The 19,327-nt window shown below is 30.9% G+C and overlaps 1 long non-coding RNA gene across 3 annotated transcripts in view; it reads right to left on the reverse strand.

Annotated features, from left to right (window-relative positions):
• LOC149575789 (uncharacterized) overlaps positions 1-17,121 on the reverse strand; it is a 38,865-nt gene extending 21,744 nt beyond the window's left edge. The window contains exons 1-3 of one of the 3 annotated variants that reach the window (XR_016360236.1): positions 16,185-17,106; positions 15,989-16,049; positions 9,408-9,902 (exon numbers count right to left, since the gene is read on the reverse strand). This is a non-coding gene — a long non-coding RNA (uncharacterized LOC149575789). Of the gene's footprint in view, positions 1-9,407; positions 9,903-15,988 lie in introns of those variants that run through there. The other 2 variants (XR_016360235.1, XR_016360234.1) reach the window with 2 other exon arrangements.
• Between the last annotated feature and the right edge of the window lie 2,206 nt (positions 17,122-19,327).

Consider the following 19,327-nt stretch of genomic DNA (forward strand, 5'->3'; position numbering starts at 1 on the left):
TCTCTATTTGCTATATATCTTCATTCATAGCCTCAATCCAACTTTCATTTTCTAATGCATCTTTGATATTTCTAGGTTCAGAATCAACAATTAAATAAGTACCTTTTAGCTTACTTCTTGTCATAGTACCTTCAGATTTGTCTCCAATGATCTGATCTAATGCATGATGTCTCTTAACATACTTGGCTAATACAAGTTCCTTTCCTTTTGAATGAATTACATTGTCATCCTTTTGTATTTCAACTTCAGGTTCTAGTTTTTTTTTCTATTGCTCGGGTACTTTAGACTCAATAGGCATTGGCTCGGTAGCATCTAAATGTGACTCAAGTTCTTATAGCTCAGTTTAAACTTCTTGCAACTTGGTGAATAAAGACTCGGGAGTAGGATTTTCCTAATCGATAGATGTATCTGGCATTGTATCAAGTTCAATGAAAACAAATCTCATGTAATCTTCTGCTTCCTTTTTGCTTTCTTCTTTAGTCCTTTCTGCAAACACATCAACTTTCATGTGTGCACTTTCTATGACTTTGTGAGTAGACAAATTCAAACATCTATATGCTTTACTCTTGTAAGAATATCCCAAAAATATTCTTTCATCACCCTTCACATCAAATTTATCTTTTCTTGATTCTTTTAGAATATAACATTTACTTCCAAATAATTTTAGGTAACCTACATAGGGTTTATAGCCATACCATAACTCATAAGGGGTTTTGAATGAGTCTTTCTTCAGCTATACTCTGTTCAAGGTATGAACTGCAGTGCTGATAGCTTCCTTCCAGTATTTGATAGCAATGTTTTTTTTAATCATTAAAGTTCTTGCACAATCCATGATAGATCTCTTCCTTCTTTCAGCTATTCCATTTTGCTAAGGAGTTCCAAGTGTTGATACCTATCTTTTGATTCCCCTTTCAATGAAAAAGTTATTGAACTCATGGGAGATGAATTCACCACTTCTATCTGACTTCAAGCATTTCATTATTTTCCATGTTTCCTTCTCTACTCTGGCCAAATACCATTTGAACTTCTCAAATGCTTTTGATTTCTCTCTCAAATACATGATAGTCATCATTCTAGAGTAATCATCAACAAAAAGAATGAAGAACTTTTCTCTAGTATAGCTTTCAATTCTAATGGGTCCATGCAAATTAGTATGCACAATTTCCAAAACTTCTTTAGACTGATAGTTCTTACTTTTAAAGCTAGTCTTTCCCATCTTACCAATCTAGCAATTCTTGCATAGACCAACATCAGGTTTTTTTATACTAGGAATGACTCTTACTTTCCTGAATTTGCTTATTTTTACCAGATTATCAAAGTTCACATAACATAATATTCTGTTCCATAACTAAATTTCTTCAACTTGAGTAATAAAGCATGAACATTCACCAAGTTCAAGATAGAACAAGTTACCTTGTATACCTGATCCAATCAACTTTCCTTTGTCATCCAGCAGTCTTGCTTTTCCATGCATGAATTCTACCTTGAATCCAATACTAAGTAGTTGTGCCACACTCAACAAATTGTGTTTTAGACCTTCAACCCAATAGGCATTATCACATACAAGCTCTTTGGTTAGTGAGATTCTTTCTCTTCCTTTTATGCAACAAGGTTCATTATTACCAAACCTCACACTACCACCATCATAGTCTTCAAAATGTTCAAACTTTGTTTTGTCACCAATCATATGATGAGAGCAACCACTATCTATGATCTACGTATCATTTTTGCTCACATGAGAGATAAGTGTCATTTTATCTTCCTCATCATTATTAGATTCATCTTTCATAGCAATGTAAACAATTTCATCTTCACCATCATCATAATCATTAGAAGCCTTAGCCATGAAACATATTTTCTTACCTTTGTCCTTGAATGATTTGAAATATTTCTTGCCATTGCACTTGTGACCTTTCTTCTCATCTTTGTTTTGCTTGTTTGGGCACCTAGCAGCAATATGTCCAATTTCTTCACGTGAAAAATAGATTAGAGGAACTTTAATTTTGTATTTCCCTTTGCCTCTAGAATATTTGCTTGCCAATAGAGCTTCGATCACCTCAAGATCACTATCAAAACTCTATTCTGATTCTTCTTCACTTTCTGACTAAGATTCCTTTATCTTCTTGCCCTTTTCTTTAAGTGAAATTTTAGCTTCAAATGCTGATTCAATGTTCTTGGAAGTTAGAACATAGTTGTCATAGTTATCTAGCTCAAATGTAGTCAATCTTCCTACTATTGCTTCTAAATTTATCTTATGATTTGCTTCACATCTTCTTTCTTGAATTGCAGAAACTATAATTGCATAAATGGGAAGTAATGTTCCAAGAACTTTACTTACAACTGTTTCCTCCTCAATGTCTCCTCTAGAAGCCTTGATTGCACTAATGATTACTTTGACTCTTTCAACATATTTGACAATGTTTTCATCCTCTCTCATCCTCGTCTGATCAAATTGTCCTCTTAGACTTTCTGCTTTGGCTCTTCTCACATTATCATCACCTCCATAGATATCTTTCTGCTTGTTCCACATTTCAAAGGCAGTTTTGCAGTCTTTGACATCATCAAATTCTTCATAGCTAAGGGCAGATAGTGTGCCAGAAGGAGTCACATTTTTTTCATCAAGATATTTTAATCCTATATCTCCAATGGAAGCCAGATGGAGTCTCATGAGACCTTGCCATGCTAAAAAGTTATCATTGTTAAGCCTTAGAATTTCCCTCTTGTAAGGCATCCTGATCTTTAGCTTAGATCCTTGAAATCCTTCCTACAAGCACTAACAACTCTGATACCAATTGTTGGTAATATACATGGAGTAACTAAGAGGAGGGGGTGAATCAGTTACCACAAAAAGAAATCCACATATCCCTTAGATGTCTTATAAACTTAGTTTCTGTTGTCACTCAATAGCCACACAAAAAAAATGATGTAACTCGGTAGATGTATGTTATCTTATTACTAATCAAAAAGATTTAACATGCATGCATAAAAGAAATAACATCAACACAAGAGACACCATATTTAATGTTTAAACCCAATATGAAAAAAACCACCAAGTAACTAGCTACCAATTTTCACTATTCTGAAGTGAGCCCTGTTAGGAGCCAACCCTGTTAAAGGTTACAAAACACACTATTAGGTGTGATCTTGCTAGAGGATTTAATCACCCTGCTAGGAGTGGCCTTGCTAGAGGACTTAAGAACAATTCAATAGAATTGTCCACCTTGTTAGAGGATTTACAAAAATGGTTGTAAAACCAACTTTGTTAAAAGATTTAGGAATCATAGCTACAATGATGAAAAAGTAACAATGAAGTGACTTGAATGAGATGAAAATGAACGTTGTTGTTATAGATCTATGTTCTGATTCACTAGATCCTCTCTGATTTAATACACCTTTGTTGCTCCTCAAGGATATCTGATCCTTCTTCTCACACTTTCCTCTTCACACAATCAACTCACTTGCATGCTCACTCATTCATTCGTCATATATTTGAATTCACAACTTGACCTTTTATCTATACCTTACAAATTATTTAGTCGGCTCATTTACAAGTTACATTTACCAATAATCATTACATCAGTCGACTACAAACATTAAACTTTATTTCCCAAAATAATGAAATCCCTCATTGGCTGACCCTGCTCAATAAACACTGCTCCAAAAAAAATTTCTAGTGTTAACCAACTAAAGCTCGGTAAACACTATGAACTCTACAAAATCCTTTGGAGACCGAGTGAACTTGGTAGACACTAACTTTCCTTCGTTGACCTTGTGAGATTGGTAGAAACTGACTTTTGTCATAGAAACCTTCAACGCCCGAGTGAGCTCGGTAGAAACTATCTCCACAATGTAGCTACCAGGAATGCTCAGTAGACTTTGTAATTCACTTTTCTGACCATCTGAGCTCGGTAGACTCTGTAATTTTCTTTACTTACCAATTGAGCTTGGTAGACTCTATCTAATAACTGATATGACATTTGTGTAATATCAAAGACAACACACAACTGAACAATTGTATCCAACAATACATGCTTTAATCCATTTACACCATGTTTTCAAAAAACCCATTTTCTAAAGAACTTGGAAAAGGAAAGTCCAACAAACTTTGTCATATGCTTTCATCATATCAAATTTGACCACAAAATTTTGTGAAGAGTTAATAGAATGAACGACTTCATGAGCAACCAAAGCTCTCTCCATAGTTTCCCTACCTAGAACAAAACCACCTTGTTCAGGAGATATAATGTTTGGAAAAAGAAGTTGCAGTTGCAAGTAGATTACTTTAGTGACAATCTTATATGTTAGATTGCACAAGGAAATGGGTTGAAAATATGCAAAAGTTTTAGGTTCCATGGATTTAGGGATCAAAGCAATATTGGTAGTATTGTTCAATACTTCAGCATAGATCTATTTTTCTTGGATTTCTCAATAGAAACAAATAAATCCCAACCAATGGTGTCCCAACAACATTGGTAGAAGAGAGCAGTAAGCCCATCAGGGCCTAAGGTTTTATCTAGTGGGAATGAGAAGACAACCTTATGAATTTTGTGAATGGAAAAGGAAGCCATAAGCATAGAATTCTCTAAAGGAGACACCATTGTCGGAATAGCCTTAAGAAGTTCATTCACTTGAGAATCCAAGGGTGTTGGATATTCTGTAGGAGCAAGAAGATTTTTGAAAAAGTTAACACCAACATCCCTAATATGTTGTTCATTGGTTAAAATCATTCTTGAAGTAGCATTCTAAATCTAAAATATTGTTTTAGCTATACTCTTTTGTTTGGCTGATGCATGAAAATATTTAGTATTCTTATCACCTTGTTGTAGCCATAGTTCCTTAGAATTTGGTCTCCAATATTCTTATTCACTATTACACAATTCATCCCATTCAGTTTGAAGGCTCTTTTGCTTATGGTGTGTATCATTATTCATGCTATTTTGAATGATGGTGTTGTATATATCATTTAGTTGTGCTTTAACAACCTTTTTTTGTTGAAAGACATTCTTAAAAACATGATGATTCCAATCTTTAATAAGTACTTTGATATGCTTCAGTTTGTTGGCAAATTGATGCATCTTGGAACCATGAACAAAGGGCGCACTAACCCAACATTGTTTGACCAATTGAAGGAAGTGAGGATGGTAGAGCCACATCCTTTCAAACTTAAAAGAGGATTTTTCCTGATTGTTGACCTCATTGGAATCCTGAGAAAGTGAAATAGATATTGGAAAATGGTCTGAACCTGGCAAAGACAAAACTTCTAACTGAAAATGGAAGTTGTATAGTTTCCAATCTTGAGAAAGGAGAAATCTATCCAAGCGAACAAGAATTTTTGCAAACCCAACTCTCCTATTTGTCTAGGTAAATGATCCTTGAGTAGGATGAATATCCATTAAATTATTTCTTTCCATAAAATGAGAAAAGTCATGAATGGTTTTAAGTGGTGGGTAGATCCCTCAAACTTTTTGTAATTGATTAAAAATTGCATTAAAATCTCCCCCAACAATAACATTCTAAGAATCTTGGGTTTGAATCAAATGAGTGATGCTATTCCAAACCTTTAATTTTTCTTGGGTTGAAGAAGGCCCATAAACATTAATAATAATGAAAGAAAGGTCAAAATGAGACATCTTAAGAATTTTCCAATTGAAGTGTTGCTGAATAAGTTGACCCTGAATAGTTTGGAGATTCCAAAGGACCGCAAGACCACTGGAAGCACCAATCCTAGGGGAATGCAAAGAAGACCACTTGGGCCATTTAGTAAGTGTCTTGTCAAATAAATTATTGAATAACTTAGTTTCCTGTAATAAGATAATATCTACATTCATAGAATCAATTAACTACTTGATCCTACATCTTTTGTCAGAGGCATTAATGCCTCTGACATTCCAAGAATTAATCTTCATATCAAACAAGGAGAACCTTTTGTTCTCTTTGTCACTCATTTAGCAATAATAAATCTATCATCCAGGGTAGTCTGAATAGCTATTGCAATTTCAATTTTAGTCTTAGACCCTTTAGGTCTACCTCTAGATTTGGGCACAATATTTTAATTTTATGATTTGATTTAGGTATTTCAAAAAAATTCACAACATATATGCTTAAGAGACACGAGACAACTTGTGGATGTAGATATTGATCAATATTGTGAGGAAATTCTAATTATAGTTGAAAGACAGACAATGTGTACGGAAGGTGCATGTCTTAGGGGAAAAAAAGGAAAAATGGCTTGCAGGTATAAATTATTTCAATGGTGTATTTCATATAGAAAACAAACTTATTAACCATGATTTATTGTACTATAATATATATTTTAAATGTATTGGTATAAAGCGCCTTGGCCTCTAAATCTAAATGGTGCAAAGTTATATAAGGACATTGAAAATGTTGAAAAAAAATTGAGCCTACTAGAAATGATGATAGAGTTAACTCACAAAATTGTTACATAGTCCAATTTTGGAGAGCCATATTGATTGGAAACCATTTTTGTCAGAGCATGAAATTATTAGGTACATTGCAAAATATACAACAAAGGCAGAGAGAAAATCAGAAACCTACCACCAAATGCTAATGTGTTTGGCCAATATAGATAATCCTGATGAGTTTTCCTCAAAAGTGTACAGGAAAATTTTGACTAAAACTATAATTGAAAGAGATGTTAGAGCTCAAGAGACATGCCATATGCTACTAGAACTTGCATTGGTTGAATGTAATAGAAAATTTGTTCATCTAAATGTTTCACGCAAAATTTTCAAACCAATAACAAAAACAAATGAAGGTGAAAGTGAGAAGCCAACAAAATCCTTTATTGATGCATATAGAAGGAGACCCGGCTCTATGGATATTTTTCATTGATTGATGCCTCCAGATAGTGGATATTTAACAAGAATAGAAAAAATGAAAACAAATGGAAAAGAAGATAAAAGAATACAATTGTTAGGGTATATCCAAGATTTGTAATTGTTCCTACACATTAGTCTATAAATTTTGTTGAATTTTGTTTCTCAAATTTTCTTTTGTACAAACCATCTAGAGAAATTGTGATTGATATTGGTGAAGATAATAACACTATAATTTCAAATTGGGGGTTATTTAATTATGTTCAATGGCATGTAAACCAAGCAATGGAATTAGAAGATAGTGAGAATGTTAGTGATTTTGAAAGCGAAGACAATATTATTGGTCAGGTTAACACTACAAAGCATGAATGGGAAATAATTTCATGGTTGCAACATTAATAAGAAATGCAAGTTTCTGAAAATGATATGTTGGGACAAAGGGATATAGATAGACAGTATAATAGGTCAAATATATATAGGTCAGATGAAGAAAGTAATGTGGCAATAAATTTTATCAACAAAATGAGAGAAAATGGATTGGTTTCAAATTCTATCACAGAGAAAAATATCAACAAAAACAAATTAGTGAGAGGTAGTAAAAAGCATTTGACATCATTATGACACACTATCAAGTGGGTGAGAGTGTGGATCCATTGTATATAATTGTTCAAGGAATTGCAAGTATGGGAAAGTCATATTTGATTGGTGGAATTAGTAATAGCTAAAACAAGCTGCAATGCCAAATCACTTCCCTCTACTACTCCTCACACCAATTGGAGTAGCAACATTTAACATTGGTGGATCAACAATACATTCAAAGTTGAAAATTCTAGTTAAGGATTTCATGCAACTAGAATGAACATGTTTGACAAGTTTTTAGGAGGAAATGAGTCGTATTAAATACATATTGACATATGAAATTATCTTTATTGGGGAGAAGCTACATGAGAATATAGACTCAAGGCTTAGTCAGACATTTCCTCATAAATCCAATCTCAACTTTGGAGGCATTTATTTATTTTAATTTTTTTAAGTTTGATTAATATTATTCATGATATATAAAAATATTATATTGAAAATATAATGAATTGATAAATATTTATTATTTTTCCTAAAAATTTCAATCATTTTAGTTGGAGATCTCGGACAACTACCTCTAGTAAAAGACTAAGTACCATATGCGAGTTTTAGAAGAGAAAATATACTATGGGAAGAATTTAAAAATGTGGTCACATTAGAAAAGATTTTTAAGCAAGATGGAGAAGACCTGGAACAAAAAAAATTGTCAATTACTCGGTAATCTTAAAGATGCAAATATGACAATTGTGAATTGGAATTTATCGATGTTGAGAATAAGGAGTAATATTATTCCATAAATAAATGATGATTTTGATTTTACAAAATAATTTATTTTTGACAAATGATAATGTTCGCATTCATAATAGAAGTGTGTTACATTCTCTTAGAGAACTTGTTGCGTGTATTATTGCAACTAAAGTATCAAATATTATTGGAGCAGATAACAATTCTATAGATGAACTAGATATGGAATTGTTGATCTCAAAGAATGCAAGAGTAATGTTGAATTCCAATTTATGGATAGAACCAGGACTTGTAAATGGTGCTCTAGGTTTTGTTCATGAAATTGTGTACAAGTTAGGAACCATGCCACCAAAATTACCCTTGTATGTATTGGTGAAATTTGACACCTACTCTAGATTCCCTTTTAATGAAGAAAATCCAAAATTAGTTCCGATATATCCTGCACAAAGAGGTTGTACAATTCAAATACCATTGTGGTTGGCTTAGGCGTTGACAATACACAAATCTCAAGGTTTAACAATTGAAAAAGAAACAATTGATATAGGTCCAATAGAGAAAACATGAATGAGATTTAATGCAATTTATCATGTAAAGTCATTAAAGGGATTGAGGATAATGCCACCATTTTCCTAAGATCACTATGAGAAAACCAAAAAGGGAAAATAACACAGGGGAAAAATAAAAGAGGAGAAGAAATAAGGCTTCAAGAAATAGAAAATATGTCATAAAACATTTCTCTTTAATATAACAGTAACTTTGACTGCAATACGTACATTTTTTTTATTTAAATACAATTGTAAAATTGTTTATAAATAGTTGTTCTATGAAAATATTATGGATCATTTACTGGGAGGTTATACATGTTATTTTTCTTGGAAGGACGGAAAAGGAATATTTTATCATTCTTTGATATCGGTACTAGCTAAATTGTAAAAAAAAAAAAAATTTAAAGAGCATATTTTTAATTATTTATGTTAAATTATTTTACTTGACAAGTACTCTTTTAATTTTTTAATTATAATTATACTTTTTTAATTATAATTATAATTTTTTAATTTTTTAACTTTTTAATTTAGATTTCATTCTCTTTTACATAGTAATTTTTCATTTCATTTCTTTTCTTTTCTTTTAGATATTTCGAAAGGAAATGGTAAGGCAAAGAATAATTAGAACTGATGATTTCTAATGTAGGGGACTCCCCTTAATACCATAAACTCATAATAGAAACAAAGAAACAATAGCAAATGTGAGAACAAAATATAGATTTCTTATTATCACTGCAAATGCAAAATTACAAAATTCTCAATTACAATATGCTAACCAAATGGGTGCCTTCATTATAGTAATCTGCAAGACAGTGCTGCAAACTATCCTCCAGAGTTGTCCTAGACAATGTTCGGGCCTTTCTTAAATAGGCAGTTTTATGCCATCCGGGAGGGTTCTAAATGCTCAAACTTAATACCTAGGGTTGATAGACCCTAACAATACACATAAAATCAGCCAAATACATTTTTGACAAATTATTTTAGAAATTTCGGTAGCCCAACTTTTGAAGGCTATAACTCATGAACCATTGCTCTGATTGGCTATTATAACCACTTTTCGAAAATGCCAGCTCTTGATCTATAGGCTTGGAACTGCGCCAACACCCTTTCATCGAGTTTTCAAACCTCATCTGGGCACTCTAAAGCCTCCGATGGTGAGCCTGCAGATTTTTTTGCAAATTTTTCCACCAAAAATCTGCAATAACTTCTTTGATACTTAAGCTAGAGCAATGAGATTTTTATAGTAGGCTTATATCTCTAAAATGAACCTTCCTATAGAAAATTAGAACATTCTGAACTCATAGAAAAAACTTACTAAAAATAGAAAGTTCCCATAAATAGTAACCACACTGTCTACTACTCCTTATTAAAATAGAAAAGACTGAAAATAAAATATTTTTTCAGTGATGCAAGATTGCCCTTACACCTAGGATGCTCCTACATCAATTTCTATGAGTATGTTGATCTTAGAAGAACTCATAGTGAAGAAAGGGGAAAATATTTATCTTCAAAAAGAAATCTTCTAAAGGCAAGTTTTCTTAGATTTCATCCTCCAACTCTTCAAATTTTCAACCATTTCAATAGCGATCTTATTTTTTATTAATTGGTTTGTTGTGAGGAGTGTGATCCCACTAAATTGTACTTTTTTCCTTCAAAGATCTATTTAAAACAAGCTCCTTACCCCACATATTTAGATGAAAATGGTTCTCATTGGTTGAAAATAATGTTTCAAGGTTCGCAAATTAGTACTTGGGGTCTAGAGAAATTTCACTATCATGGCCAAATTTTTTGTATACAATTTGTTGGATTACTAGATACGCTTTGGAATCGGCATGTTGTTGAAGGATGGGGGTCTCAAGGGTTTTTTTTTTAATCTTCCATTTCATGAAAGAATTTAAGAAAATTTGTAATAAAACATATACCTACATGGATGCAATCAATGTATGAATTTTCTTAATTGAGGCACTCAAATAATTATACTTCATATATGAGACAAAGAACCTCTAAGCACCTATATTGGTTTGATGTATTGGATCTTGATACAAATGACCTACTTCGATGAAATAGAATACACTGTAATGAATCCAATGACTCATATTCAAATGATTGATTCTTGATACTATTGTAATCAATTTCAATATCATATTTAAAATAATTCCATGATGGTTTCAATATTCAATCAAACAACTTCAAATGTTTAAAATAATTCCATGATAATTTCAATATTCAATCAAACAATTTCAAATGGAAAACAAAATTGTCATTCATATTTACATTTACTTGTGTTACTAACTCATATTAGAATATATACAATATTTATATTTATTTCTAATTATTTAATATATTTCATATTTAATTAACAATTTTTGATAATTTATAATTTGAAATTATAGCTTTTAGATTTCTTATGAAATATATTTATACTTTTAGATTACCACACGCACTGTACAATTTATAAGCAATAATTTAGAATATTGATGTGTTACACTTCTATAATGAGTTTTTTTTTTGTTTGAATTATAAATGAATATAATGTTTTTTTTTTATTGGGAATCATATTTTCTTCTGTATACATGCTCTAAATTTTTCACGGTCGCCATATATGATAAATTACATGTAATATTTTTTAATTTTTAATCTTTTAAGTTTTTTTAGGATATAATATTAATATAATGGACCACTGTGACCATGGGTCTGAAATCAATATGCCAAGTCCAGTTGGCTTAGTGAACTCTGATGGATCCCCTCAAATTGTTATTGATAAATGTGAAAAATCTACATTGAAGAGTTGTTATAAATTTCATCTACATTTTGAAAATGTAGTAGCAAGAATTGATTTCATCTCAAATAATGAAATTTTGAGAATGAGAGATGTGATAGAAAAAGTAAGGGAGACATTTAATAAAATAGTTATTTTTCCAAATGTTTTGGATGAAGTCAAAGCTGATTATGAAAAAAATGAAGGTCGCAATACATATCTCATTAGTGGTTATTTTATAAGGTCTTTAAATCAACCAAATTAGCTATTATTGATAAAAGATGTGATTTTATTCATGCATAAAAAAAGTATTCACATTATATAAACTATTATAGACTTTCATATTATCAAGCACAATATGTTTTTTCATTAAATATGTTTTTCCTTATTCTTTCAATTGCAAATTGTGCCCCTTTTCTTTAATATATGTGTATTATTAGTTATAATTCATTATTTTTGACTAAAAATTATTGTTTGCTAACATAATCAGATCTACAGTTAAGTATTTTTATAAATATATTTATTTATTGATTTAACCTCATTACATCTTAAAAAAATATTATTCTTTGATGTATTTTTTGGGTAGATTGTATTCTAACTTTTGCATCAACGTTTCAGATCACACTACTATCTACAAAAAATTATTACTTCATAACATTAAAATAATAGGATATATTGAATCGTTAATTTTTATTTTAAAATATATTTTAATCATTAAACTAAATTATTATTAAATTTAAATAAACATAAAAAAGTAAATTTAAAATATTGAAATAAAATATTTTTAAAATAGGTTCAATTTTTTTTAGTCATTAAGCAATAGATAAAATATTATTATATAAGATAAGTTGTTTTAAAACAACTAATACAAGAATATTATTATATGAATTATTTTAATTTTTGTATATTTATAATTTTTAATGTGAATATATGTAATATCAAAATATATTATAACAATATAATTCAAAATTTGAGTTTGGTTATTAATTTATACATTTAATAAATATAATATACCAAATTTTAGCCCTGTGTTATTAAAAAAAAGGGGCAAGGTGGGGGTTGTTACATACTCCTACACTTTTCTCATATGCACATATAGTGATGGATGTGTGCGAGAGAGAGACACTTATGTATAAATGCACATATATGCATACATGCACATACAGATATATAGTATGTTAACATTAACGTTATACCAAACTAATTTACCCTATATCACATACCTAATATAATATTTTTCCAAATAGTAAACCATTTTTAAAAATATGTGAAATTTTAATTAAAACCCAAGTCAAACATAAACTATTTTTTGACATATCTTAAAAGTATCATTTTCCTCATGTTAAACTATATTATATAATGAATGAATTATAAATTTTATTCTTAAGACACCCATCCTATGCTGCTATATAAATGTACTATTGAAAAATGTTTCACATTTAAAAAATAAAGATATATAGCTAGTTATATTTATATTATTTTCTTTATAAATGGTCTTTTTTATATATGATGAAATTTCAATTAATTACACTTGCAAGTCTTGAGTTCTTTAATACATAGTCTCAGCCATGAACTTTACAAGAAACTTACATAATATCGTTTTTGAAAATGAAGTCAATAAAATAAATAAATTATTGTTAAAGGTTTTTGGATTCTTTTATATATTAGTGATAGTAAAATTTGTACTATTTACAAATAGACATGCACATTGAAATAAAAATTATTATAAAATGTCTTTGGATTCTTTTCTATATATAGTGTTTGTTAAATTTGTACTATTTACACATAGAAATGCACACAGACACAAAAATTATTATTAATAGTCATTAGATTCTTTTCAATATCTAATCAATATATAGTGTTTGTTAAATTTGTACTATTTACACACAGAACACACACAAACAAAAATTATTATTAAAGGTCTTTGGATAAATTATTATTAAAGGTCTTTGGATTCTTTTCTACATCTAATCAGTATATAGTGATAGTTGTTGAACTTGAACTATTTACCACTCACACAAGCATATCAGTTATAAAGTTTTGTAAATATTGAATTTTCTTTTCTTTATCAACAAAATATTAATATTTGTTAAAATCCATAATCATATATATATATAAAATAAGTAAAAAGATAATTATATAAAACATACGTATATTTATATATTTATAGATAAATTCAAATTTAAACAATTTATATTATACTTAAATATATAATAAAATTGATGCTTCCATTGATACCACTCAACCAGTGGTTGTTGGGGCACAGTTCTTCTGGCCACTGCTTGCACATGCCACACTTGCAAGAACTGGCCACTGCTTGCACATGCCACACTTGCAGGGTTCTTGCCACCGCTCTTCCAGTGGTGGCGATGGTGGTTGGCATTGTCGCTCAACTTTCCCATCCCAGGGTGGCACAGATTGGTCCCTGAGTCTGGTGGCTCCCCTCTTGGTGCTCGGCGTGTTGTTTGTGGTAAATGGCCCTTTCGTCCAAAATTGGCTATTTCACCTCCGCGGACTGATGGCAAAGATGAAGACCAGGCCCTCGACGATGTTGTTGATGGCTAGATTCTTCCCAACTCACCTACCAATCCTAGGGATGACTGCAGATTTCATGATTGGAATGAGCCACCCCCTCTGTTGGCACTTCATTAGTTGCCTAAGGGTTGTTTCTTATAAGTTTTTTTTAATGAATAGTTGTTGATTCTAACTATGACTGTGTGAACTTTCGATCTTGTATCTCCCGATTTCTTTTTTATGAATTGTAACTAAATATATTATTTATTAATTAAAAAAGACTATTCATCAATATCAAAAACTACTTAATTTAGATTAAAATTTATTAATAAAAATAAAAAACTTTTTAAAAACAACAATTTTTTTTTTTGATCACCACTAATATTTTACATAAAAGTACAAAGTAGATTATACCCTGCTAAGTATAATGATCACCATTAAGATATACCAACATAAAAGATATTATGGTATTAGAATTATCACGCTTGAAAAAATTGCCAGAAGAGATGGAGTAGATTCATCACTGAGAAAGTAAAATGATAGTTATTGGAATATAGCAATAATGATATATTCTCACAAAAGTAGAATAATTGGTATGACAATTTGGCAACAGAAAAGTAGAATAACTAGAAAAGTAAAATGGTTGGTATGACAAATTAGCAACACAAAAGTAGAATATGATTGGTATGACAAATTAGCAACACAAAAGTAGAATATGATTGGTATGACAATTTAGCTAAGAAAAAGAAAAGAGAATAGAGAATGTCGCACCGGCAGCTGATTGATCGCTATTGAAATTTACATATTACAATTTTGTACGGAAAACAGACTGCTCGCCAAAGAAAAGATATTTTAATGTACAAGGATCACTATAACTTATTATTTTCTGTGCATCTGAATAAAGCTTTGTAAGTTTTGGAAGACTAATTTGTATTCAGTTAGCACTTTAAACATCCTACAGTTTTATCTTATCTTATCTGTACACATCATATTTCTCTGGTCTGACAAAAGAAAGATAAGATTCTGCAAGATTGATTGCGATTTTAATTTAGAAATTACAAATTACAGATCAGACAGCTAGCCAAAGATCTGAATTTCTAGTGTGCAAGGATCATTATAATTTATAATTTTCTGTATCCGATTCAAAGTATATTTATAAAAAAAGCAAAGAAATTCTTTGTTGGAAGATTTATATCTATTCAATCAGCAGTCTCAGTTATCCTACAGTATTATTTGTAGACAACATTTCTGTTCTATGTGAAAAGTGAAAATAGATTCCATAATAGATTGATCGCCATTAAAATTTACAGCCAAAGATCAGAAATTTGACAGTGCAGGACCGTTACAATTTGTAAATTGCTGTGCATCTGATTCAAAAAGCATTGGTTAAAACTAAAAGTGAAAAAAAAAACGAATTTCCTGTTGGAAGATTGATATCTATTCAACTAGCTTCTGTGAGAAAAGAAAGATGAGGTTCCACACTTACCCCAAAACTATAAATTATGTAAAGAATGCCACTCATTTCTTGCTTATACAATATATTAAGATCGAAGCAGACAAACAATTTGAGGTCCATGGAACATCAGATCTGTATTGACCTTGCACAATCAGATGGTATTCCTTAACATTCTTACAATAAGATCCACTAGAAAATACTAGTCTCAATTGGAAAACGTTTTTCATCAATAATCCAGTTTAGACTCATTAATAAAATCCACTACAAAATCCTTTCATAAGCTATACAACGCCAGAATCCATCGGAAAAATCCTTTTATAAATTATACAAGACCAGAATCCACCGGAAAAAAATCTTTTATCAACCATACAACACCATTAACAACGTGAATGAAAAGGCATAAACACAAGTGAGAAGAAAAATGAAGATTTCCAACAGGATGACAATGAACAGCAATTTTTAAAAGCTAAAGCAGCCGAGATTTTCCGTTTTCTCCTTAAATATGTTCAAAATCATACAACACCATTAACAACGTGAGTTTCAGAAAACATACCCGTAAAATCACCTGATTGAAGCGATGGATTTACAACATTTCCTGTTGCCAGATTGCTCGCCTAAAATCAAAACTTTGAGTGTATAAGGACCATTAGAATTTATAATTTCTGTGTATCTGACTCAAAACACATTGGTTAAAATAAAAATTGAGAACAAAAACGAATTTCCTTTTTGGAAGATTAAAATTACTCAACTGGCTTCTCGGAGAAAAAAATGACGAGGGTCGCCAAATACCCCCAAACATAGAAGTTTTGTGAACAATACTGTTCTTCATTTGTTTATACAATATATTTAGATCGAAGCAGACATACAATTTCAGAGTCCATGAAATACCAGATCAAACCAGACATTTTAATTGTCCATGGAACACCAGATCTGTATTGACCTTGCATAATCCAGATGACATTCCTTAATTTTCTCACAAGAAGATCCACTGGAAAATCCTTTCGTAAACCACACAATATCAGACTCCAATGGGAAAAATATCCTCTCATCAATAATCCAAATCCTTTCATAAACAATCCAAGACCAGAATCAGCTTGAAAAATCCTTTCATTAACCATACAACATCACTAACAACGTGACCGGAAAGGCCTTAAACACAGGTGAGAAGGAAGATGAAGATTTCCAAGAGGAAGATAATGATAGTGAGTAAAGCAATTTCGAAAAGCTAAAACAGCCCCGGTGTTTCGTTTTCTCCATAAATAAACTCAGATAACTCATACAACACCATCAACAACGTGACTTTCAGAAGATATACCTGTAAATCCACCTGATCGAAGCGATGGAATTACAGTATTTCCTGTTCAAATCTTCATCTCACTGCCACAAATATGTCCTCTTTTTTGCCTTGAAATTTGCCCATCCTGCCCAAACCTACAAAATAACTGCGATAATTTGTGAAATTGCTCAATTGAATGCCTGGATCGAAAGAAAATAGCAATCTTTGAGTTGTAATGTTGATCCCTTGAAGATCTTCCTCTGCCATTTTTTCTGAGAAAAGCAGTGAAGCATTGATTGAAACTGAGGGCATTTGTCATTGTTCATTTGGGGGGAAAAGTATATACCGGGAAGCAATAAATGATCCCTACGAATATTCCAGAAAAATGCCGAATAAGATACTGCAACTTGTATACGACTCTTTCACATGATGAGAAGAAACATTATCAAGGTGAAGATAAATGTACTAATTGGAAGGTTTTTGATTTGATGGGTGTTTTAAATATTATATATTGAGGTTTGATTTTTATATTAAAAGTATTAAATATTCAAATTTTAAAATAATATATTTTTAAGGGTGGTCATGATTTAAAGTATTCATTAGGATAAAGCATAGAATGTAAAGAAAATTGTTATAGAATTTTTATTTTTTAAAGACATTATTAAACGAGTACCTTATGAACATAATAATATTACTATATAATCCTAGTGATCTATTGTTAATAGTGACATGGTTTGTGATAGTAAAGTCATTAGTTGATGATGGTAATTAGATTGAGAAGTTTAGTTAGTATAGTTTTAATTTAGATTTCTATTACATATAGATATATATTAGTAGTTGATTTGTAAATGAGTAGTTATTAGCTATAACTTGTAGGATGTTTGTTAGCTAGATATCATTCAACATACTACTTTAACTAGAAATAAGTGGTTCTAGAATGGATTGGATGAACAAGATAAGACCTTAGTATCATTAGTAGGCACAACATCTTGGAAATTAGAAATGTTAGTTACTAGATCAATTACTTGAGGGAAGGTAAGTTACTTGAGATCATTATCTTGGTTCGGAGAACTAATTGCGTCACTCATGGTGTATAGTATGGCTACCTACACACTTAAAATAAGGATAGCATACATGGTAACCCTACCCTAGGCGCAAAATTCTAGTTCATACCTAGTTGAATGCCTTGACACGACATTTATTAATCCCTAATATGTATATTAACATTGAAAACTTGTAATACTTGAGTTCTTCTTGTGGATGTATCCACTAATCCCTAGTGAATTGGAGTAGAATCTTCCACCAACCTGGTTAAGATCTTTTTGGTTAAGGTTCAAAAGAATGTTGCAATCCTCGTAAGCTTAGTCAGGTATTCTGAACTCCTAGTCATTCGATGACCTAGTTGATAATGTATAGTTCCTTAGTCAATAGAATGTTGCAATACTTGACATTGAAAACTTGTAATACTTGAGTTCTTCTTGTGGATGTATCCACTAATCCCTAGTCAATTGGAGTAGAATCTTCCACCAACCTGGTTAAGATCTTTTTGGTTAAGGTTCAAAAGAATGTTGCAATCCTCGTAAGCTTAGTCAGGTATTCTGAACTCCTAGTCATTCGATGACCTAGTTGATAATGACCTAGTCAGGTATTCTTAGTCAGGTATTCTGAACTCCTAGTCATTCGATGACCTAGTTGATAATGTATAGTTCCTTATGGAAATTTCTAAGCCTTATCTTCAAAAAATTAAAAATTAAAAATTGTTAGTTTTGTTTTGCCCTGAAAATTTGGGAATGAAAATTTGTCTATTGAAAGCTTATGCTTGCTATGGGATTTTTGTGCACACAAGAGTCAAAAAGTGGTCATTTGCAAGTTCACAGCCCATAAATAGTTGTTTCTAGAAACTTTGTGTGCATATAATGGATTCTAGAAATCTCATGTCTACTAGGGAGGAGTTATGCACACAAGCTTCAATAAGTGGTTATTTGAGTTCAATTCTCACACATATTATGTCTTTCCATGTGAGTAGTTCACTTTGACCATTGTAAAAGTTGTACAATTATTTTAAAACTCATGCACAAGTGCCCTAATAATCATGCATTATCGCCCTGCAAAAAAAAATTGATCAAGTGGTTTATTCATTTACTAACCTTTTTCCAGCTATTGAATATACCAACATATGACTATTGGCCATCTAAATATTTTTTAGTCAGATTTGAATTAGCAAATTTGATGAATGTTAATTGGAATATGGGTGACACATTTTCTTACTCACCACTTTATAGATTTTAAACAATATTTTAGATTTATTGTAATTAAATTTTTAATAAAATCAATGTATCTAGGGTGATGTATTTTAGCTCTTCGCAATAATTTTATCATCATTTATTTTAAGAAATTATTCGTATCCCTTAATTTATTATCTAATATATTGCTTTAATTTTATAGCTCTAAAATTTATTCAATCCAAAGTGACACCTTTAGATCTAAACTTCAACTTCGAATTTGGCCTCTTTCCCTCCAGTTTTACCAATTATTGTCAACTAACTAAACTGTAATTATTTCAAATTTCCTCTTAGATTGATAAATTTAAGGAGTAGCACGATTTTAAATAAATCA

This window comes from Cupressus sempervirens, chromosome 2 (genome assembly GCF_028749045.1).
Source record: "Cupressus sempervirens isolate cs-2001-9-10 chromosome 2, ASM2874904v1, whole genome shotgun sequence".
NCBI lineage: Eukaryota > Viridiplantae > Streptophyta > Pinopsida > Cupressales > Cupressaceae > Cupressus > Cupressus sempervirens.